This window comes from Triturus cristatus, chromosome 3_2, assembly GCF_964204655.1.
Source record: "Triturus cristatus chromosome 3_2, aTriCri1.1, whole genome shotgun sequence".
Lineage (NCBI taxonomy): Eukaryota > Metazoa > Chordata > Amphibia > Caudata > Salamandridae > Triturus > Triturus cristatus.
In genome coordinates, this window is record NC_140584.1 from 696,725,618 (window position 1) to 696,750,300 (window position 24,683).

General features: G+C 44.8%; 1 protein-coding gene and 1 pseudogene across 1 annotated transcript in view; both read left to right on the forward strand.

Moving 5' to 3' along the window:
• The window catches only part of GTF3C3 (general transcription factor IIIC subunit 3), a 371,442-nt gene that overhangs the window by 19,235 nt on the left and 327,524 nt on the right, over positions 1-24,683 (forward strand). The gene's annotated exons all lie outside the window — the stretch shown is intronic.
• On the forward strand, positions 5,394-5,456 carry LOC146857990 (small nucleolar RNA SNORD2; annotated as a pseudogene).

Here is a 24,683-nt window from a genome sequence, read left to right on the forward strand (position 1 = left end):
AATACACGTTGATGCTAAATTGTTGTAAAGAAACTCCAACTTCCTAATAGTTTCAAACTTTGAGCCATCAGTTGTAATTTGGTAGATATCAAAACTTTTGAAGCATTGCTGCTATTTCGTTTTTTGGACCTCTGTTTCTGCTAAAAAATGTGTGGGGCAATTTTATATTTTGCATATTGGACACCTAGTATAAATTGTGGCAGTTTATGTCTGAGAAAATTGAGTGTTAACCTTTTTGGACTGGATGCAGGGCCTCTTACATTGTAAAACAAACAATGGGTTGGCGTTCTATGCTTCTGACTATGATTTGAGGCTGAAAAGTCCATTAGCCAATGGAAACGTACGTAACATTTGGGCTTTGAACAATTAGAACTCTGGTTAAAAAGTCACAGTGTGTGTAGATCCTAGGGAGTCCCTCAAAATGCGAGGGTAAACTTGGGCTGTGAGGAACTTGAACCGCCTGGAAATACTGTACGGGGTACGATTCTGGCTGTCCTGATGCCTAAGGAAGGAAATGCGAGCTGTAAAGGCGGGCAGCACGTGTACCCGCTCAGCAGCTGTCAGCAGGGCATGAAGTAAGCGTGAGCCATGGTACAAGCTGAATTGCAGCACAAAGGAGTTTAGGCAGCCACCGTAGAGCTTTAGCACGAGCGTTCGCATTATTGTCAATTTTTACAATGCAGATAAGTGCCGCTTCAGCCGTATACAACAGCTTACGTTACCACACCTTCACTCGATACAGCTTGTGCAGTGATAGCTCCTTCCAAAGCCGCAATGATGAAAACCCATTAGAAGCGTTTATGGATGCTGTCTGGAGGCCCTCTCATCGCAAATTTATGTTGGGTTGTTCTGAGTGGCACGGACGGTGGGACATGACTGATAATTGAGATTTATTTTTCACAATCCCCACCAATAGCTCCAGGGTTACACTCTGCTAGAACTTGGACTAAGAATTCACTCTACCCTCATTCCATTTACCACATTCCACCCCTAGACTACATTCTATTATGCTGTAAACCCTTGTACACCGTTTTATTAAAGTTTTCTGATGAAGACAGAGTATACCAGCATAAACAACATTTTCAGTTTTTCATCAAACAGTTACATTAAAGTGCCAGTATGGTGAACAAGTGGGTATATTGAGTGTTTGGGCGCATTTATTGTCTTCCATACATGGCTTGCGTGTGGTTGGGTGCGCTTGATCTGTAGTGATGTGCCTGGTTGTTAGGATCTCGTCAGTTGTGGGAGTATGTGAGTGTCACTTTTAGCACATAAACTAGGGGGTAACTTGGGGTGATGGAATCAGGGAAGGGGTGCAGGGATGCTGTAAATCTTTGATGGTCCTTTTTTATTTTTAGCACAATAGTGCTGCTAAAGAATACAGCAGCAGGGGATAGGTGTTCATCCAGGACGTAACACAAGCCTCTGCAGCGCGGGGTGGGGCGGCACCATCCTCCAGAGGGCCCCCATACAATCTAAGATTGATGATGCATTTTGCCGAGGTTTGGTAGACTCAAGGGACCCTAAGCACATTTTGAAGGGGGCCCATCATTTTATTTTACACTACTGTCTTCACCAACAACTCAGATCTCACCAGCAGCACGGCAACCACTATGAGAGAGACCGCATCGATAACCTTCAGCAGACGCTGTTGATAAAGGAAAACATCTGGTGGTAATCACGTGGTGGCTTGCTCCTGTCCTTTCTACAGTAGCACTGGCCAGTCCCTTAGCCCACGTTTTTTTGTGTGCAGTTTTATATAGTGTGAACTCGCCCTGAAGATACTCAAGCACTGCACATAAGCACCAGTTACATCACACAGGGTCATGTTTATTTTTTTTTTTCTCGCATGGGGCAATTTTTATTTATTGAGTATTTCAAAACTTAACAGAGTAACAACACTACAAGCTGCAGCTCCTTGATAAAATTATTAAAATCATAACATTCATTGAATGACGGGTGTAGGAGGCTGGCTTAGCATATGCTGCACACTTATTTAAGTGAAGCACCTTGCACTAATCCAAACAACCGTTATGGTGATTTGAGTAGTCTTACATGACCATAGAAAGCGGTCTAAGTTGTAGCTGTGGAGAGCAGCATTCAGGCATATCTTAAAGGTGTGTTAAGCTTGTTTTACCAGATCTAATCATGTAGTGTAGGTTTAAATGAAAAAGAACCACACAGTGTATATATAAAAAATAGTTCTATTTATTACACCACACTCTCTGGTATATCTCCTACCCAGAGATATAAACACAAATACACAAGAATACTTCAGTTGCAATAGGTAAGTAAGAACAAAATACAGTGGTCTCCAGGGGGAGACCAAACCATATGTTAAGAAAGTGGAATGCGAACTTCGAACAAAGTCGGGACTTGGACTACGAGACTGAGGAGTTGGGGACACAAGTAACCACCCAAGGTAAGTACCCAGGAACCCCATGGAGGCGGTGTGCAGAGTGGAAATACAGCCTTGTGTCCAACAGAAGTCCACGGGAAAGTGGCGGTTACAGTTTGGAAGAAAAAGCACCCTTCCCAGTGGACCCCGAAGGATTACTGTGGAAGACAGAAGATTGGAGAGTTACTGTACCAGGGGATACCCCAGGAACCAGGATACCTACACCAGGGAAGCCAGGCGCATAGGTGCGAAGTGATGTCGGAAAACCATCATAGACCACAATGGAGGACCTCAGGAAAGGTGGCGCTGGAGAAGACTGTGCAAGAGTCCAGTGGAATCCAAGGGTAGATTCTGAAAATGAGAACCTGTAAGCAGAGGGGACAGTATCTATGCCACTCTGAAGTGACCAGGAGGCACGGAAGAGCAATGACCACCGATGGCGGATGTTTTCTTAGGATTTGTTAAGTACTTGTACATAAAAGTACAAAGTCAGAATACCAACTCCACAGTGACCATTCCCCTACATTTGCTCAGAGTCTTGGTCATATTTCCTATATTCATCTCTGTTCCTTTCATTGTAAAAGTTTCCAAAGCTTGTGTATGTGTACCTTAACTGCCGTGGAGAAAAGGAACACCAATAAGAGCAGCAGTCTTCTTTGTATGAAACATTTTCTACTCCTACCCCTTTCTTAGAACACACTGCTGCAGAGAAATGCTGGGAAAGATGACTGTATGATAAATCCACCTGTGTAGGAACCCCTGAATGGGATCATCCCACTGAGTCTCACTGTTCACTTTAGGAGGGCTAGTAGTAGTGGTGGAACAGGGGCCACAACTCAAGAAGGCCTCTGAGCTTGATCAAAGGATATTTTATCACTGTGAAAGTAGCATGACCTGACATGGCAATCTGCTGGAGCTGGGGTTGGGAAAAGAGAGGAAAGTTTGCTCTTACAGGAATACGGACTGGATTGCAAACCTCCCTAAATCTGCATAGGACGTTTCCCCAATTGGTCTGTGCAAACAAGCAAGGAGGTAAAAAGCACGGGACTCGAGCTACCATTAAACAGTGTCAATGGGTGCAACATTCCAGCTGTCATCAGGTCCAGCCTTTATTGACTTTCAGACATTTGCTCAACAATGCTCAGTTAGACCCTTTTGAATTTTTGGAACAGACCATATGAAGAGAACAAGGGATCTATATGTCGACCTCCTGTAAGGGACTTCTTCACTCTTGAAGCAACAAGTAAAGCAGCTTGTTGCCCTGTCCACTCCAGCATTGAACGAGCAAGACTTGATGGTTTTTCCTCTCTTTACAAGAAAGTGACATGGCCGGCATCTGACTGATGCAGATCACACTGCTTCGTGCTTGACAAGGGCCCCGTGTAGCACACTCATTTAACATTCAGTTGTTGATCACGTGTCAGTCTGATGCATTGCAGGGCATGCAATAATTCCAGGTGGACAGGACCGCTGTCAGCAAATTTATTTGCTTTACAGGGATGGAGGAGTTCAGAGTATCCCATAGCCTTTTTGGCCTTCCTCCAAAACACTAGAGATAAAATGCTCTTAGAAACACTGAACAATGCTCAAAAAAAAAAATTAGGAATATGAAGAAAAAAGAAAGTTCTGGGTGGCCAGCCTGCTGATCTCATGAGATCATAAAGAAACTATATAAGGATCTAACCTTCCCTACAGAGACAAGTGATGTGTTTTTCACAAGGTAATACTGGATGTCTTATTCACCCACAGTATGTGCAGTATATTGCTGCAGAAACTTGCACTAGAAATAAAATGCTCCAAGGTTTAATAGCAGTTGTAGGGCTGCAGTACCACTTGTCGCAAACAAAAGTCCTCCATAAGGCTACTTGCGTTTTAGTCTACCCAATAGCACAGCTGTCTGGTTGCGAAAGTTAAATTATGGGGCTACAAAAAACATAAAAGGTCTTGGAGCCCACCCACTGCTTACCATAGATTATCTACTGTCCTTTCGATGCTTCTTAGTTGATGGTTTTTTGGTCAATTTGGGTTGGTGTCTCTCGTGGAGCACAACCTCTTAACTAGTCTCTTTGAATGGTTGGTTTCTATGCTTCAGATGCTAGCTTTTAGGGAACTACTTGTTTTCTTTTTGCTCAAGCAGACCATGAAAGTTAATTGCATGTGTATTCCAGCTTCTTAGCCCTGTGTCCCAGTTGCTCTCTCCCTCCCACATGCTTCTTTACTGCACCCATGTTGCATGCTCTCATCTCTGTGTGCTTCTTGCCCCCGTGGTCCCCGTTACTCTCTTTCACTCGTGTTGCTTCTCCCCCGCTAGCAAGTTGCTTCTCCCGTACACCTTCTCCTGCAACCCAGTCGTCACTTTTTAGGTCTTGCCTGAGCCAGCGCGCATGCGCTGCGAGGGTTTTAGTAAGGGCTTTAAACTCTGAACACATGCTCGTGCGTGTGTTTCTTTTTTGGCTCACCCGCTATTGGCCTTTGCATGCGCCTTTCTAAGAAAGACAGCACTCAATTGGCAAAAGGCGGGTGCATGTCCCGCCTTCTCTCTCCCCTGGCCTAGGGAAGCTCGTAAGCCAACACCAGCGCCATCTGTTTCCAATGATCACGCCCGTGTCTCATGTTTGCGTTAATTGGAAACAGATGGCGCTGGCCAGAAGACTAGCTTTAGTAAATGAGGGCTGCAGTCAGTGTCACGCCCTCTTCAATACAACAGTTGATATCAGCGCTTGTTGTTTTCTCAAGGGAGTGTCACAGAGTAACTTGTATGGAGCATGGAACATCTTATCGGCATGCGCAGTCTCTGGTAAGTACGCCTTTTTTGGCAGTCTGAATTAAGTTTATTTGATTTAGCCGCAATGTTTTCAAAACTTTGAGGAGGTCCGTATTTAGTTTGCTTGTGAAACTTCTGCTTTTGAATGCAAATTTGAATTGGTGCAAGTAAACCTGGCGCTCCTTCTATTAAGTGGTGACTCGAGAAATGCTGCGTTCTGCCAAGAGGGTCAAGTGAAATGATGGCTTTAACATCTTTCGGGACTGACAACCAAATGATGATAAAACGTAACTTTGCCCCCCCCCCCCTGCCCCTTTTTCCAGGTAACCCATCAAACCGAGCGTGTCGTAGTTATGAGTGGTTGTGAAGTAGGTATTTCTAGAGCATTTCACGCGAGTAATTGCATGCTGAGGGAATAATTTAGTGTGAACTGCAGTTGCTTTCCCGTTCTTGGTCTGAACTGTCTGAGCGCAAGGTAAGTCTGCACACTGAATACTTAAGCGAAGAAATGAGCTGTATCTGACGTAACTTTCTCTGAACAGAGGGGGAAAACTGCAGTCTACTGAAATGACCGTGTGAGTCTCTGATGCATGCCTCAGGCGTCGTTAATTTGGCGCTGTCGGTATTTCATGCTTCTGATTAATATTGTCTTCTCTGGCTTTAACAGTTACTGTGCCCTGTATTGACCTAAACGTGGATAGCGTTGGCCTGTGGCAAGCCTCCAAAGTTCATAATTCCTGGAAAAAGTTTGAAATTGAATGCTAATACATTATGGGGTGTTGTAGGTTTCCGAAGGTGAACTGCTCCTAATGTAAAGTAGTTGCTTAATGGTGCCAGTACAGATAAACTGTTCATCCTGGATCTGGTGCAGCCACACACGCTTGGTTTATTTAATTGAATCTCATCCATAGTTTTTACACCTAGTTTAAATAAGGGGGCAGTGTTTGGCGCATCCCTCTTGCTAGGTAGCTCCTTCACCTAGACAAGACGTTTGAGGCCAGCTCCAAAATTGGCACGTTCTTCATACTGTGTATATGGTGTGTAGCAACGTAATTAATAATTTGCTCTATTGCGCCTCAGAATATCCTTTAAACGAGCTTCGTGTTTTTGGTGATTCTGTGGAAGTGACCAAACAACGGGCCTTCTCTAAGCCTGATTGGTTTTCATGGATCGTGGAGATATGTGCGCTTAGTAATACTCGTGGGTAATTTCCCAGTTGCTAATAGTGGGCGTCAATATATCATAAGGTAGCACAGCTCTGTGCAGCCTCACTTGAACGAAATGTTTCCTATTTACTTCCGTCTGCTGTTGCTACTTCACCTTCTCAGGAGAAAATACTCAATATGTATCTTTTTAGAGCAGTCTGTGCACCCATTCTTTAAGAAAAACGCATGCCTCTACGTTTTAATTTAGGGGCAAAGTTACACAATCCAGGTTTATTAATCAATATTACTCTTTCAAAGATTATACCCCTCCACGCGATTCAGTTTGTTGATACACAATACAAGTTCATTCATCCTTTCATGCGCCATTTCACTCTTCCATAGAGCGCATGCCTGTAGGAGAGTTGCACAATACATAATTCATTAATTTCACTCTTTCAAAGAACGTATGCCTCTGGGGGTGATGCAGTTTGCAAAGTTAAGCAATACAGATTTATTCATAATCTATTCCAATCATTTGCCGCCCGCTCTTGTACATAGGTTCCATAAATTGCCTTTTTATCAGGTCAGCGTTGGATTTGACAGTCAGCACGGGGAAAGCTGGCAAGGAAATATACTGCGTGGCTAAACACTTATAAGGTCAGGCGAGACCTATTGGCTATGCCAATGCTTGTTATTTTTTATTTCTTTAAAGGGCTTTGTGCTGCCCTTGTTTAAACCGCCCTTGTGCACTTTCTTTTTTTATTTTTTTTATTTAAATGTACAAATACATCGATCCATCTCAGATCCATAGATAGAAAAACAAATGCCCACCTCATTTTGTAGGTATGTGCAGGTATGTTGAACCCATTCTTGTGCCTAGAAAATGACTCTGCGGCTGCATCATTGCTCTTTTAATTTATTTTTATTTAATTTGTCATGCTGCACAGCAGGCACAATTCTTTACCGCATGGCTTAAACATTTTTGCAAACCCAGTAGGTCCTGTAGGCGATTACTATGGGAAACGGCCACTACAACGCTGCAGTTTCCACGCATTACCATAACCACGCATGCATTACAACGCATGCGTGGTTACCACGAATAGCCTTTACCACGCATACCTTTACTACGAGATACGTAGTAAAGGCATGTGTGCTAAAGGTAAAATTAAACCAGCATTGGCATAGCCAATAGGTCTCGCCTTTGGGACCTTGTAAGTGTTTAGCCACGCAAAAGTTGATGTGGTTGTGCCAAGGATATTGTGCTGCATAACTAAATACTTAGAAGGTCCCAAAAGCGAGTCCTATTGGCTATGCCAATGCTTGTTTCTTTTCTTGTCTGCCCATTGTTAATTTGATACTTTATTAACCATCCACAGTGAGTACTGGGGATGTTGACATTGCGATCAAGCTTTCGAGTAATGCGGCAACCTTGACACAGAGGAAAACTCAGATGAAGATTTAGTGCAAACCCTTGCATGCTCCTAGCGGGAAGCTTAGGTACGTTGGCGCCTTGGGCCTAGGCCCACCACCGCAAAAAGAACTTGTGCTCATTATCAGACTTAGAAAAAAAAATAGAATTCTTACCTGATGTTGCATTTTGTATCTTCGATCAAGCTACACTAACTCCGTGCCTAACAAAGAATGAATGTGTGTCCTAATGTAACGTAACTGGTGCTATGTAAAGCGCTCTGATACCTGATTGGATTCGGGTCAAGTTTGCGTTATATAAAACTTTGCAACTAAAAAAAAAACTAGAGGGAGTAATTCTTGAAAGCGTGCCTAGAAATTGTTGCTGACGAAGCAAGTTTTGATGCAGTACTGGCAGCTTTGGGCAGGTGAGATGAAGAAATTTCACAAGGGTAACTTGCATATTCTTTGAAGCAAGTACCCTATGGTTCAGGATTGTTGGAAGCGAGGCAGGGAAACTAAGTGTAAAACTCAGGTTCCAGTAAATGGACGAAATATAGTGAAATAAAGCACTGAAATTCCAAGAAACGAATATGGTACACTGCAAATAGGCAATAGCACAAAACAATCTTCCAAAGGGAGAGAAGGGACTGAGGAGGGAAGCCGGTTTATATGAGGAAAGGGAAGGCTGGGTATGGGAAGAACAGTTCTTGCACCAAAGCGTTAAATCATTTTGCAATCTGATCTTCTTACTCATCAATATTGGGCTTTCTAAGAGTAATTTGCTATTTCTTTTTCAATCTGCCACAGTCTGAGATGTGAAAATCAAGCACAGGCCTTTACTTTGGTGAATCCTGCAAATCTTCTCAAAATTGATATACTTCAAAAAGTGGTTCACCTTTGCTTCCCCTGGATCTTAAAATATGCATATTGGAAGAGAGAATACAATTTTTTGAGAATTAACTACTAACCGAGCAAGCAGTGGACCCGAGAATCCACTGCAGAGAACTATGTGCAACCTAAAGCTTAACGGTTCATTTCCTGGTGAGTCCACTCAGCCTCTCATCCTTCATTCAAAATACTTACCACCCAGTCAGGTAATAAAGAAACTGTCTTTAGCACAATACTCAATGCTTTTTCTGCAAGTGCCTTACTGCTGGAAATTCTTAATAAAAACAATTGGCAAAAGTGAAAGAACTAGAAAAATAATGTTTAACATAGATTTGGTTCAGTGACAATCAGCAGGCTGCACTAGGCCACATTTTGAGAAGTGCATGCTTAATGCTGTGTACGAGCGTTTATTTCCATCTAGCTTTTCAGAAAGTCATTGAAATTCAGCTCTAACCAAGTTCTGTCTCGGCATGTGAAGTACAATGTTTCTTCTAGCTTCCTTGGGTGAAGCAATGTACTTTTGTAACATTACAAGTTTATGTGCCGAGATTTCCATTGCTATGTTGTCCTTATGAACGTGCAGAAAAGGTATATTGTTTAGAGTTGCATTTCTAGTTAATTTTTCTCTGTCCACTATGCTAATGTCCAATGAAAATTGTTTTCTAATAGGCGTTTTGGAAATTAGCAGTCGTATTGGTTAAATGTGCAAGAATCATTTTAGTGCTGTCCTTCTATTTAAAAACATGCCATGAAATTGTGTGCTTCCTTTGTTTGTAACATAATAGAAATGTGCCACTTTTGGAGGAGCGAGCTCAGATCATTTATTTCCTTTACTCAGAGGGCTGGATGCTGTGTGGTCCTTTTGTAGTTAATTGAGTGGGACTGTCAACAAAGGTACCATTGAGGGATAATTTAAAAAAAAAAAAAAAAAAACAACGCAAAAATTTCATTTTTTTACCTTGTTGATCCTATCGGTTTAGCTGGTAATCAGTTGCCGGGGCACACAGATCCATGCAGGCCCTTAAGGCGGGTGAGCCCCTGGCCGTGCCTTGAGGCAGGGGGCGAGTTGGTGGGGGGGGGGGGGAAGGTAGATATGATGTTGGTCTACGAGGTAAAGACTTAAGGCTGGCAGCATGCGTGGCCTGACAGGAGCTGCGTGAAATAGGTTTGCTAACATCCACAGTGACACCTGCATCTTTATCACCTTCCCTTTTCTCTGTGAGACTCTGCAGGGGCAGTTTGGCCCGCCTCATTTTCCTATTAGGCAGAAAGGAATTTTACTGCTGATGCAGCAATGACGGCTCACTGGGCTTTTATGAGGAAGGAGAAAGGAGTTGTTACAGGATGGACATATATTAGATCAACTAAGGAATTAAGGGGGCCCACTCAATTCCAATGGGGATCGCAGCATTGCTATATGAGGACATTAGGGTGTTGTCACAGCTGTGCGCTGTAATGACAAATAAGAACAACAAGAGAGCGAGGAAAAAGAAAAACTTGTCCTCTTCCCCAAAACAATATGGTCAAACAAAATGGACAAGTTTCATGACTCAAAGCAAACTTTTTTCGCTGTCATTGTTGAAAACAACGTGAAAGGAGGGAGAGCACAACTGCTGTGTAAGAAACCCCTCACCCACCTACCTAGTAGGTGGCATGCTTCATCATCGGGGCCCAACTGGATTGTCTAGCACAATCCAGTTGTGCTACAACGCCTGAGATACAGCGGAGCAGGGTTTTGAGCAGTAAGTGGAGTGCTATATGTGAAGTGATTAAGAGTTAAAAAAGTCTCTGGGAGATGCCCTATGAAAAAACTTTAATTATAAGGGTCCCAAGACTAATGTAAAAAAGGGGTTTTGCGGGATACGTAATTAGGAATGTTATTTTCCTTATATCCCTAGTAACTAAGGTCAACTAGTTTCAGCCTTCTTGATGGTTCTAGAGGCTTTCGTCAGGACCAGCCAAAATTAATAATAAAAATAATTTTGATGAATGGCCGTAAAAACAATGTACAGGCCACGTGTAAATATCAGCACACACCCTAAAGTGTGCTGTGAGTGTAGTGAAAAGGTACTCACAGTAACTCCGTTTTGGATTACCTGAAAATGAAGAATTAATTTAGATATGGGGAACAGTTGTGAATCATGCATATACACTAAATGCATGCTCCTTTCGACTAAAAGGCTAGTGATCTCGAGCCAAACTGATTTTGTGAGAGTGCATGAACACTATAGAGGCTTGCGTGGCTACAATGTGCCCCACGGGATCCGTAAGTGGGTAATTGTTGTAGTATTGGGGCACATGGTGCGCATATTCGTTATCCATTATGTGCGTGCCTATAGCGCGGTCATACACATATTGTACGTATTAAGTTGTGACTGTGCAAGTATTGAAGACACTAGTAGCTGATGTGCTAAAGTGGCCAAGTGCGCGTGCAGTATTGTAATAGGATGTTTACATGGTGGTATATATAACCATTGTGTCCGCTGTGTGTGACGTTCAGCAGACAGACACTCGTGATTAAAATTGAAAGACAAACAACAAATAGATGACAGACAACATAAAATACAGTCTCACTTGAGTAGAGAGGTTGTTATGCCTCTGGAATTAGAACGCCGTATGATTCTCCGCTTGCCCTTAATGGAGAAGGAAATGGCGAAGAGATTTTTTTTAAACGCGTTACCGCACATTACAGGAAAAAGGGGGGTTAGAGCGGTATGGTATTGAGGGTCTAGACGGGACCATGGTTGACCCGTTTTGTACTCACAGTTTGTAAGGGAGGACAGGTCCGAAATACCTAGGGCGGCGATCGGTTCCGCTTGTTCAGCGCCGATACACAGATGGGGAGTGGTTAAGAGGCCGGCAAACAGGAAGTTGCGCGTTGCCGCTAGGAAGACTAGAACGCTTTACACGCATGCCACCTACTAGGTAGGTGGGTGAGGGGTTTCTTACACCGCTGTTGTGCTCTCCCTCCTTTCACGTTGTTTTCAACAATGACAGCGAAAAAAGTTTGCTTTGAGTCATGAAACTTGTCCATTTTGTTTGACCGACATTAGGGTGTTACCAGAGTCTAACTTTTTTTTTTTTAGTATATTCCCAACAAAGATATGTATGTTTAAAATAAAGCCAACAATGTTATTTTCATCATTATAGTCTCTTAGTTTTTATATAGACGCTCGGGTCAAGAGACATTTCACTATATTCTAATTATTGTTATTAATAAAGCAAAAGCAATTACACAAAGCAAAGTTAAACACACAGCAATTTCACCAAGAGCTATTTATTAGCATGACACTTTTTTTTTTTAAAGATTCAATAACAACTGAAGTATATACAAATCCTTACAGCATGTACACAATAAAAAAGATGCCTCTCAGCTGATGAACCATAAGGTAGTGCTGCAATATACTCGGTAGCACAATACAAAAACAAGCATTGGCTGCATGGCAGTAAAAGTAACGCCGCACAGCCATAAAAGCGAAAGTCATCGCGATCGCTCTGAAAGCGAAAGTCATCGCAATGACGCGGTTAAGCACGCTAGGGATGCGCGCGCAGCAGCGGGGGGAGGTGCGGAGAAGCTGCTGAAGGCTGGCGGTTCGTGCGTGCACGCAAGCGCTAGGCCAGACAGCAGCACTTTGAAAACACACCTACAAAATGTCTCTCCAGGCAGCGCATGCGCGCTGACTCAGCGAGACCTAATGATGGGGGGGGGGGCCCCCCCCCAAAAAAAAACGCATCGGTTTCGGTTGCGATGTGGAGGCAGTCTGCGTCGTTAGAGAAAACGGAAAGACACTTCTGCTGCCTCTTTACGACGTAGGAAGAGCATGGACAGGAGAGGTCCTGGAGAGGTAAGGGGAATTTTAGTTAAAAAAAATCATTTAAGGGATGAGGGGATAGTGTTGCGCAGGGCAAAATATTAAGTGTTATGGGCAGGGGTATTTTATAAGAAGGAATAGGGGCGAAGGAACTTTTTATTTGTAACTTAATTGTTATATGGACATGAATTATAAAATGAATTAAAACAGATCATTCTTGAAAGTAAACTGCATATAAATGCAGCATGTGCCATCTAGTGGAGAAAGTAGATTCTTATAACACAGCTGAATCCCACCGCTGAATTGGGGCGGGGGATCGGAGCCTTTATCATGAATATGCCATTAAAATGCATGGTTTTACAACGAAAAACGTTGTAAAGGTATGCATGGTAAAGGCATTTTCGTGGTAAAGGTTATGGGTGTGAATGGCATTTGCGTTGTTACGCATGCGTGGGAAAGGCATGCGTTGCAACAGAATGCGTTATAACGTCCTACAACCATTGCTATTAGCTTTGCCAGCAGTTGTTTTTTTTGCATTCTGGTATTTGTAGTCCTGATTTAATATTGAGATCAACAGGAATACAAATCTGAGACCTCAAATAAATAAATCTGGACTGGGTGAGCTTTTCGGGCATGGAGATGGTGAACTAAAGAACTCGGCTTAATTAAGCTTGGCTGCTTTCAACATTTAATAATGTATGGCATTGTAGTAGCACTGATGTTCAATCAATTGCTTTTGTAATGTGAGACTATTTTTTGTTTTGCCTTTTTTGTGACTGAGACAGTTTTTTTCATGTTTTTGCCATTTTTTTTTGTTTGTACGTTATGTATTCTCTTCCAATGTGTAGTGTTGTTTGAGTTCGTAATGACGGAACCTTTGTGCCTCCTTATGGACTCCATAGAACTGTGACACAAGCATTAGAGCATAGTGAAATGAGTGAATGTTTAGAATGTTGAGTTTGCGGTTACAGGCCTGTTGGACCTGTCAGCCCTAGGGTGGTCTCCCCTTCTATTTTTGTATCGTGCCTCATTTTTTCCACCCTCATTTTTATGTTGGACTAGGTCTCCGGGCGCCTTTTCATTGCCAGGCAGTGTTAAGGTGCAGGTGCTCCCTTCTCCCAAGATGGCTGCCACAGACCCCTGCTACTGCAGGGTGGTCGTTTTTCATAGTAGCACCCTAGCTGCCAGGAGCTGGCTGGGACCCACAACAATGTTGCGATACCAGCCTGCCTTTTTGTCCCATAGTTAGAGTGGGGAAGCTCCTGGAAGAAGCTGGAACCTTCTAGAAGGGAGGTGGGGTTTTACTTTTGCCGCCTTGGCTAGAGGTCACCTGACCTAGGGCTACTTAAGAGTGGGAGGGAAGCTTTTGTGGTGAGTTGGCCATTGGGGTGAAGCAGAGCTGGAAGAATCCACCAGGAGTGTAGGCGGTAGGGCCTAGCCAGGGACTTATGCCTCTGAGAGTGACAGGATTTAGGTACTGCCTCTTAAGTGAGTGAGGTGCCCTGTGAATCCCACTGATCTTGCCCAGTAGTAGGAGGACCCAGAGACTCTCTGCCAGCCTGACTAGGAAGGACCTAGTCGCCCTCTCCATCCCTACCCCTGTAACAGAACCCCTTAAGGGCGCCAGATACATCTGCGCCAGAAGACTTCATCTGTCAACTGAGAACTGAAACCTAACTTTAAGAACTGAGACTGCATGACAAGAGCGAGCTGTAAGCCTTGAATGCCAGAGCTGAGACTGCGTGTCCAAGCTACCCTAGTGAACAAAATACTAAGCCGATTGCCAAGCCACCGGGGATCGACCAGGTACTAGCGCTGTGACCCCCGCGCTCCCTGCCCTGGTCTGGGACCCCCGGCAGCGTGCTCCGCTGAGCACCATATCCCCATCCTTAATTTGAGCCCCCCCCCTGCGACGACGAAGCCAGCTCGCTCACCGCCGCGGCCTGGAGGCCTGGAGGAGTGCCCTGCTGTGTCGCGAGGCCCAGGCGAAGTCCGGGGCCCCGTCGCTGCCGTCGCAGCCGTGTGAGGAGAAGCGCAAGGTCGGGGCCGAGTTCCCCCAACGTCGTGAGGACGGACGCCTGCTGACGCCGAGACGGAGGTAAGCCCGGAGGCCGAGATCCCCCCTGGTGCGCCCCCTGCTGGTCTGGAAACCACACCGCACTTGGCCCGGGTTGTCCCCTCCGTGGGAATCCCCTCCCCTGCCTGCGCGACGGAGAGACCCCGCCGAGGGATCCTGTCCGTGTCCCCCCTCCTGTGTTACTGAGCGCGGTGCTCTGTGAACTGCACCGGAGCATAGGGACTCGCTCCTCAAGTCCAGTAATCTTCCCCGCTGGAAGCCGTTCAAAGTACTGACTGACATTACTCTCGTGTGGCGCTTCACGCCACCGACTCTGCTTCCTCAGCCGGAGAGACCGGGACGGCGAGTAACCCCATGTGTTATATGCACTGCTCGAAAGTAACTATATGCCAAGGAATGCGAGTAGCGCATTGTGTTATATGCTCTGCTCGAAAGTAATTACATGCCAAGGAATGCGAGTAGCGCACTGTGTTACATGTTCTGCTCGAAAGTAACTATATGCCAAGGAATGCGAGTAGCGCATTGTGTTATATGCTCTGCTCGAAAGTAGTTACATGCCCAGGAATGCGAGTAGCGCACTGTGTTATATGCTCTGCTCAAAGGTAATGACATGCGACTGATTACGAGTCACGCGATGTATTAAATGTTCTACGCAAACGTATCCACATGCAACTGATTGCGCGTAGCGCTATGTTTATATGCCTTGCTTCACAGTACTAGGGGCCCTTGATCACGAGGAGCGCTCAGTTCTACAGGCGCCATGTTAGTGAACCCAATGTGTCCCCTTTCCAGTATTACGCTTAGTTAGACGGCCGGTTCAGGGAAAGACTTTACGTAAGCGCGCATGGCGCTAGAACAAGGTTAGGCACTGCATAGATATCACCCAGAGTGTCGAATGTAATGTCACAATGGTATTATGATTCATGTATTACCTTGTTATTTCCTGAACTGCATCTGACCAGCTATACTTGGATAAACTTGAAGTATTTGCATAATTTAAACGGTGTGGCGTCCCTTATTGTTTGTGACTCTAGTCCATGAGAAGCGTGTGGTGTATGGTTGCTTAACACATAGCCCTCTGGTTGCCCGACCGGCTCGCGTCACGCTACCGCCTATAGGGCCTGGTGACCCCAGGTTCCTACAAGGCCGAAGAATGAAGAAAGTGTTATACTAAGCTCCGTGTGTGGCGTAGTCAGTGGCAAGTGCTGGGGCTGAGAAGGGGATAAGAAACCCGAAGATCGACAGTGCTCTCCCAAAGAGTTTGCTGGGGTCATAAAGAAGATTCCGCGAGCTGATGAAATTAAAAACAGTCAAATCACAGCAGCCTTTAATCTCAAGTTCAATCCAATGCCAAATGTAGATTACGAAAGGTACATCTTCATGTAAAGTATGACAGAATGCAGGTGAGACCTTTGACAAATTTGTTGAGAGACTAAATACGCTCCTCAAACTCTGCAAGTTCAATTAATTTAATGATGAGGAAGCTATACACCTCCGGGGGATTGACATGCTTGTCAGATTCATTCACACGACAAATGCTGAGAGAAACTCTCCGTCTGGGGCGAGATCTCATGGCTGCCAAAGCTGAAGAGCATGCTGATCGACAAGCTGCCGACATGGAGGCCGGAGGTGCGCAGAGTGAGACAGCTATGAACGTGAAAACTAAGCCAAAGCACAAGACAGAGGAACGCAGATTGACTCTCCACAGAAAAAGAAGCTGTGCCTCAGGTGTGAATTTTTGTTTCCACACTAAGGTAAAAGTCCCCCCATTGGGCAGATCTGCAAAGGCTGTGGAAAGAAGAACCATTTTGTAACTGTTTGCTAGGCAAAGGAAAAAGTAAGTGCGACACAGCTTGAAGACAAAATGGCTGCTCGAACGTTCCAGAAGCGATGTTCGAAGCACAACCATTAGGCCAAGCAACCACATCCGCTTAGGCAAATTACCAGTAGATGAAGTCGATCGAGATCTAAATCTTTGTCAAACAGTTCTCATGTATCAATATCAAGTGAAAGTGAAGAAGATGGTTGTGCCATGTCAATGTTTACCTCGGAGAAGCATAGGCATGTTAGATTGGCCGTCTGTGAGGAAAAACAGTGGTCCAAGAAAAACCAACATGACAAAGCACCAAAGTCATTCAAAAATTGTCTGAAGATCACACTAAAAGTCAGTGGTTGTTCAATACCTTTCATTATATTAGTGGTGCGTCAATAAATCTTATGCCTGAGGAGAAATATAATGAACTGTCTGTCTCCATTGCCCCGACTTACGCCATCAAATTTAAAGTGTATACGTGATCTGCATCCATACCAATAAAAAGTCAAGGTTCATTTGTAGCAACGTTGAAGCATAAGAAAACAAAAGTACAAGCACCCATTCATGTACTTCAGGGTATGCCGACAAGCACCTGTTTAATCAGCTTCAACACAGCTGCTGATATGGGACTGATCTCCATGAACTATAACATGAGTGCTCATAAGGAATAGTAAGTCAATGCTGATAGTTGTTTCATGGGTTGGTAAAACTAAAGACTATGAAAGTTCAGTTACACATTAATGAGGACATCTGTCCTATTGCTCAAAGACACAGACTAATTGCCTTTCACTTACAGGAAGCTTTTGAAAAAGATCTTGAAACTTTACTCAAACACAATATCACTGAGCTTTCCAGTGGTCAACTCTATGGGTTTCTCCTATAGTGGTAGTTCCCAAAAAGGAGAGTGAAAGAGCTGCACGCATCTGCATGGATTTGCATCAAGTAAACAAGACAATTGAAACAGAACAACATCTAGGCGCACACATAGCTAATATGATAACACAATTGAATTGTGTAAAGGTTGTGAGAGGCTGGCCTGGTATATGCTGTCCACTAATGTAAGTGGGCATCCTGCACCAGTCCAGCAACCCTTATGGTGATTCAAGAGGTCTCAGACAACCTTCAAAAGCTATCAAAGTGGTAGCTGTGGAGAGCAGCCTTGAGGCTTAGTCTTGAAGGAGTGTAAAACAGCTTGTTTTACCAGAACGCAATCTTATAGTAAATATTTAATTTAAAAATGAACCACACAGAAGATATAAAAAATATGTATTTATCATATAACACGATCTAGTACGTTACAGGATCTCCTACACTGAGAGACACACAGCACACAATACTATAGCAAAGAAATCACATTAAATAGCACAAATACACAGCGGGCCCCGGGGGGGACCGAACCATATACTAAACAAGCATTGGCATAGCCAATAGGTCTCGCCTATGGGACCTTATGTGTTAAGCCATGCAACAGTTGCATAACTAAATACTTATAAGGTCCCAAAAGCGAGACCTATTGGCTAAGCAAGTTAAAGTGATCGCGATCACGATCAAACATCAAAGCGGGCGTGAGGCCGTGAAAGTAATCGTGGTAAAGCGCGGCCCGCGCACATGCACTGTAGCTCTAGGCTGGCCTGGTAGCACTTTTTGGAGCCCTCTCAATAAGTCTCGCCAGACCAGCGCATGCGCTGGGTCAGGTGAGACCTAAAAAGTGGTACAAGAACCACGACTCGAGTCAGTACAATGTTGAGAGGACGTAGATTTGCTGGGTCCCCAAGGAACCACCCAATGAGAGTAGATAAGGATCCCGCGGAGTGCGTGTGCAGTGTGGGAACACGACCGCGTGCCCCGTACAAGTCTATGTGCAAGTCACGGTTGGAATTTTAAGGAATGGGGACCCTTCCCACTGGATTACGAAGAAACCCCTTGGAAGACAGAAGGTTGGAGAGCCACCCCACCCGTGGATACCCTAGTACCCACGTTACCTAAGCCGTGTGAAGTGGTGTCGGACACGCGGTTGAACCCTCTTTACTCAGTACTGGAAGACGAGCCGCTGCTGGAAGGGGAGAAAGTGTCTGTTGGAATCAAAACGTGGATTCTTATCGAAGAGTACCTGAAAGAAGAGGGGACAGAGTCTGGCTCACTTGAGTGACCAGGAGCTTGGTAGACAAATACCCACCGATGTCGGGTGCTTCAGGATTGTTGACGGTGACCCTGACGCTGCAGCTGTAAGGACCAGGCGACGTTGAGGATGACCAGGAGCCGAATGCGAGCTGTCCCACGAAGGATGTCGAGTGCTGAGGGGTTGGTGTCCGGCGGGAGCACCAACAAGCCTTGGCAAAAGCAACCCACGCAGAAGTCAAGGAAGTGTACGGTTTGGACCAGCAAGGTCCAGGAGACTCACCACAAGCAGGGGAGTCCAGGCAGACCCCAAGCAATCAGGGGAGCCCAAGGTAATTAAAGATGACCCTCAATTGGACCCACAGGCCGGAGGCACAGGAGTCGTGGAAGGACCTCGGGCATCTTTACAAAACAGCAGGCCATGGGGCACACTGTGCAAGGTGGTTGAAGATCTTTGTAGGAAAGGTTGCCAGAGGTTGAGGCTACTTCGAGCCCAATGCACTTGTCGCAGGATTGCCAACAAGCACATGCACTTGCAAAGGTACGCGGTGCACAGGGGTTCGGGTATTGCAGCCCGCACAAGGGATTCTGACCTCAAACTCGGTGAGCGGGCATCTCGGACCTCGATGGACATAGAGACCCACCTCCTGTGGTGCTGAGCCTTTAGGAGTCCGTAGGAGCACAGGATCAGCAGACCAGGCAACAGTGTTGTGGTGCCTACGAATGCAAGGGAGTGACTCCTTCACTCCAAGGGAGGAATATCTTCAGGTGTCTTGGATACTCCACAGGTCCTACATGGATCCTGTACAGTACATGGGCACAGACGATGCAGCAGACTGAGAGGGAGACGAAGTCAGGCCCAAACTAAGTCCAGCGAAGTCCGGAGTGCCTGGACGGTCGAAGTGCAGTGGTTTCAGTTCTGAATCTTGTCCACAACAAATCTAAGGTCCTACAACCCGGTAAGCCCTTAAGTACCCACAGGAGGGGGTTGGATAGATTCAGGGGACCCACCCAGAGGAGGGTCTGGACAGGGGGGAGGTGACTCCCCTTGTCCTTTGTCCAGTTTTGCACCAGAGCGGGAGCCAACAGCTCCCAGGACTGGTTTGAACTGGACTATGCACAGGGACGCCAAATGTGCCCCTCGTGCAGACTTTCAGTCGCTGGCAAGCACACCCACCCAGCCCTAATGCACTAAATCCTGTCTGGGAGATGGTCACACCTCCCTGTGACAGGATGCCTATTGTTCTGCCTTCCCCTGCTCGAGCTTGGCTCAGCAGCAGGAGGGCAGAAATGTATCTGGGGAACACCAGGAACCCCACAAAGGTCGCTTCTGAGGGGTGGAATCATAGCTCCGATGTGGGGGTATGATTCCAATATGTTTTGACACCAAACACAATAGGGTTTCTTTAAGCCGTTTTACAGTTGGTCATCACACGGTCGCGTAATGCCCCTCTATAGTAATATATGGCTGCTTCACTGACAACCCGGGAGAATGGACTCCGTAGGCTGCAGGGGTGTCCCGCTCATGCAGAGGCACCCTCTCACTTAGAACCAAGCACCCTGCCTTCGGGATTGCAAAGGCCTGCTCTGGGGTGACTTATAGGTTTTTAAGTTCAGTGACCCTTAGATATAGTAAACCTACATCTTAAGTAAGTGTGGCATGCACCAACTTACACAGGCTGCAATGACAGGCCTGTAGTTCCATTTTGAATGGTCTCTCATTGGTGGCATAATACATGCTGCAGCCCAAGGGATGCCTCTGGGGTACCTATGCCCTAGGTACCTGGGTACCATTTACTAGGGACTGACAAGTGTACCCCAGTATCCAATCTGGGGTGTACCTAAGTACATAACAGTTTAGGGAGAAAGCAGATTGACTGGGGTCCCGATTAGCAAGATCCCGGTCAGACTAGTCAAAAACAGCATTACATCCAGCAAAAACTGGGGGTTACTATAAGAAGCAGATTCTACTTTCCTACAAAGGTATTCTGTCACTTGGATCTGAATAAAGGATATCATCAGTTGGAACTTGAGTAGAATTGCATGTACATTAAAACCTTTTCTACACATGTTGGTCTGTTCCGTTACCTGACACGTATGTTTTGGTATGTCCTCAGCTGCCGAGCTATTATAAGATGTCATTCGACACACCATACAGCCTGTCATGAATGCTTTCAATTCTAGTGATGAAATATTTGTTTTCGGAGCTACACAGAAGGAGCATAGCAAAGCTCTCACGCAGGTGTCAATAGCTCATAAATGCCGGTTTAACTTTGAATGCCGTGAATTGGGAGTTCCATAAGACAAAGTTAAAATTCTTAGGCCTTATCTTTTCTGATGGGAGTATGATACCCGATCCAGCTGAAGTGCAAGCGGTGTCAACTGCCAGTCCCCACAAGATGTTTCAATGTTAGGTTCATTCGTTGGCATAGGCATCTCTTGCTGTCGATACATACTAGACTTTGTCACTGTCAGTACGCCATTAAGAGGCTTGATGAAAAATAATGTTTCTTTTCTTTTGTCATATGAATACGAGCTCAGCTTCTAGAAAATCAAAAAAGCTATTGAGAATGCTACCAAAATGGCATATTTTGATCCAAAGCTTTATACAGAGGTTGTTGTTGATGCTAGCTGGTTGGATTGGGGGTCATCCTTGCACAGCACAGCGGACACCGAAATGCTCAAAGGCGTATTGTGGCGTATGCAAGCTGAAGTTTGTCCCAAACTGATCGTGCTTATTGACAACCTGAGAAAGAAAGCTTAGCAGTGGTGTGGGCTTGTGCACATTTACACGCATTCCTGTATGGGAAGCCTTTCATGCATGTGACCGATCACCAAGCTTTTGACCATCTTTGGCAATCCAAAAGCAAAAATGCCTCTTCACATTAAATGTTGAGGTCTGTGATTGCAAGAGTACATCTACACCATTGTACATTGTCCAGGGAAAGATTAGAACTCTGCCGACTGCTTCTCACAAGTGCCTCTGTAGTGCCCTGGTACCCATTCTAAGACGGCTTAAGCTTCTATAAATTTAATAGTGAAATCAAGCACCCCAAATGCCATTTCGTTGGAACAAATTGTCACTGCCACAAGTCACTATAGACCTTATTACACATCAGCCTTGGTATCAGTAACCTCCACCTCTCACCATTGACAGTAAATATCAATAGTTTAGGAATGTTAAAGATGAACTGCCCGTTACTCAGGAAGGTATTTTTCTAAGAGGTTCGAGAATGTCATTCCGGAGAGTCTGCAACAACAGATAATTGATGTGGCCCATGAAAGACATCATGGAATTGTTGCCGCCAAACAAGCTCTCCGAGACTGAGTCTGGTTTCCACATCTCGATGAGAGAGTTGAAAGAGAATTAAGGGCTTGTCATTTATATAACTGCCTGTCATCGAAAACCACTCAACACCCGTTAAAGATGTCAAAGTTAGCAATGCATGCTTGGGAAAGAATTGCTGTGGACATCTTCAGTCCTCTTGCAACAGACATCACCTGATAGTGATCGTTGATGAATATTCCTGTCTTCCATTGATCGAAGATCTCTAATCTATCACTCAAGAAGGTGTCATGGAGAAAATAGACAGCATCGTAGTGATATGGGGTGTTCTTATAATCTTAAAGTCTGATTATGGCCCACCTTTCAACAGTCGAGAATTTGGAGACTTTCTCAGTCATCTCAATGTGAAGCATCAGAAGAGCAACCTTTTTGACCACAGGCCAATGGCCTTGGTGAATGTTTCAGGAGTACTCTAAAGCGTGCTGTCCGTGTACTGAACTAGAAAAGCTAAACCTTAAAGCTGTCTCAAATTCAACTCTTCGAGCTTACCGTTCGACTCCTCGCTCCAACACAGTTGAAAGCCTTGCAACCTTGATGTTCGGGGGAGCCATGGGGACCAAGTTACCTCAATGGACCAACTGAAGAACAAATACAGAGGAAGAAACACGCATGAAAGCCTTGGATCAAAAGAGGAAAATGAAGGCCTATTCATACAAGCGTTCAGATACAAAAGATATCACGTTCACTAGAGGAGATTGAATGCTGGTTCGTCACCATAGAAAACGAAAGTCTGATACTCCTTTCAGTTCTGAACTATTTCATATTGTGCCCAGTAAAGGACACATGGTGACTGCCCAACGTCCTGGGAAGTCCATCACGCGAGACTCCTCGCATATTCCGACATGGTTCATCTCTCTTCAAGCACGGATGTCATTGTAGAGACTCCGTGGAACTGTGACGTAAGCATTAGAGCATAATGAATTGAATGCAGGTTTAGAATGTTGAGTTCACAGTTACGCGCAGAAGCATAAAGACCTGTTCTACTAAGCTCCATGTATGGCATAGTCATTGGCGAGTACCTGGGCTGGGAAGGACGAAACATGAACCACAGCTTTCAAATTCCAAGTGGTCCCATATGAGGGAGCATTAACCTGCTATGAAATCTGACTTCTCAGAAAAGTCAAACACCTAATTGCATCAGAAGACTCTAACAGTCATGTGAGCACATCTCATTTATCATCTTCATAGAGCATGATACCACTTTGTAGGCCACTTGCACAACTTTTCCCAGGTTTGGACTCAAATCATGTTTTAACTCTGGTTGAGTAATTTAAATAACGGGTTGAATTTGTTTGAAGCAGCTGAGACAATACCCCCTACTTGGCTATCTCTGGGGCTGTCCGTATTTGCTTTCTAAAGTAAGTAGCATTCGTAATGTTGAAATGTGTGTTAGTAAAACATATTTCAAATAATTTAATTGGAAGAAAACCAAAACTCTCTGACAGCATCTTTATGTCTGCCTGGCAGTGTTCCTGTTAGGTTGACCGTTGTCTTACAATCTACTTGGATGTGGTTTTACGTCTGTTCCTTCAGCCATTAGTTTTGTAGCTTCTTTCAGCCATTGGTTTAGGACTTTGTGAGTATCAGCTTGGCTCAATCTGGAGGGGTAATTCTCTCTTAACTGATGCCTATAATATTGTTCTCATTTTGTGTCTAGGTCAAAAAATGCTAGGAGGCAAGGAACCTTCATTCTAGTCCTTCCTTTCTTTCTCTGTCATACTAACTAAAAAAATAATTGATGACAGTCCAATTGCCATTTTTAATGTAGAATCAAAAAGAGGACTGCATTGAACACAAGGAAAACGTATACTGTCAGCCTGTTGTTACTTTGTTTGACTTAAATGTTTTCATGCTGCATGTGTTAACACATTAAACCCAGACTTTTTGCCTTTGCCAGCACTTGTTTAGTTATGATGCTACACGAATACATCCAGAGTCTTAAATTCATCCTACCCGTTTGAAATCATAACTCTAAGGGGCCGATTCCGATCTTGTTGGGAAAGGCCTCCCTCCGAGTCGGATCTGGAAGGTTTTCTGACCGAGCCGTGCCCCTGGAGTCCGACTGAGCAAGTACGATGCAGCCATATGCTGACGGACTCGGGTCGCACGGACTCCCATTGAAGTCAATGGGAGCCAGTCGTATGACGCGTACACGGGTTGCCACTGACTGAATGGGTACGTTGCGAACAAGGGTGCCCCCTGTAGGGGAAATTGCAGAAATTACAGACATGCTTGCTGACACAGGACTGTCCTAAATGAGATAAGAAGCTAAAAGGGTGCAGAAGACCTGAGATAGTGCCTAGGCCTCTCAAACTCCTTGAGACAGTTAGCAACATACAGTTGCAGGTGATCTGGGAAGTAAGGATAAAGAATGGATTAGCAAATAATTTTGATTCTCTCGGCATTAAAGAGAATCTCCCGATCAGGTGCGAAACGCCTCTCAAAAATGGAGGTGGCTGTAATGGTAACCGGTTAAAGATGATTTTCTAGCTTGGCCTTCAACTATTTGAGCGAAGATCAGAATTGCCAGTCAGAAAGGACCATGTTAATATCCCAAGTAGATGGGACTAGAACATGAAATAGGCGAGTATCCCTCAGTAGCCTATTGACGAGGGCTTTTTTAACAAAAGGAAAAGAATTGAAAAAAGAACACAACTGATCAAAATAGGGTAATAGTCCTGTAGGAAAGACCCTTCTCAAACAAGGATGAAAGGATTCTGGCTAGTGCAGAGGGAGATGAATAAAGGTGACGCAAGTCTCTTTCCAGGCACCAACGAACCAAAATGATCCAATTTGACTGGTAGGCTCTCTTGATTTCAAGAGCAGAAGAATCTTCCATGAATTAAAACTAAGCATGCAAAAGGCGGTGTTGATCCAACACTTGCCAATCTGGAAGGGGTAGATGACTTTTA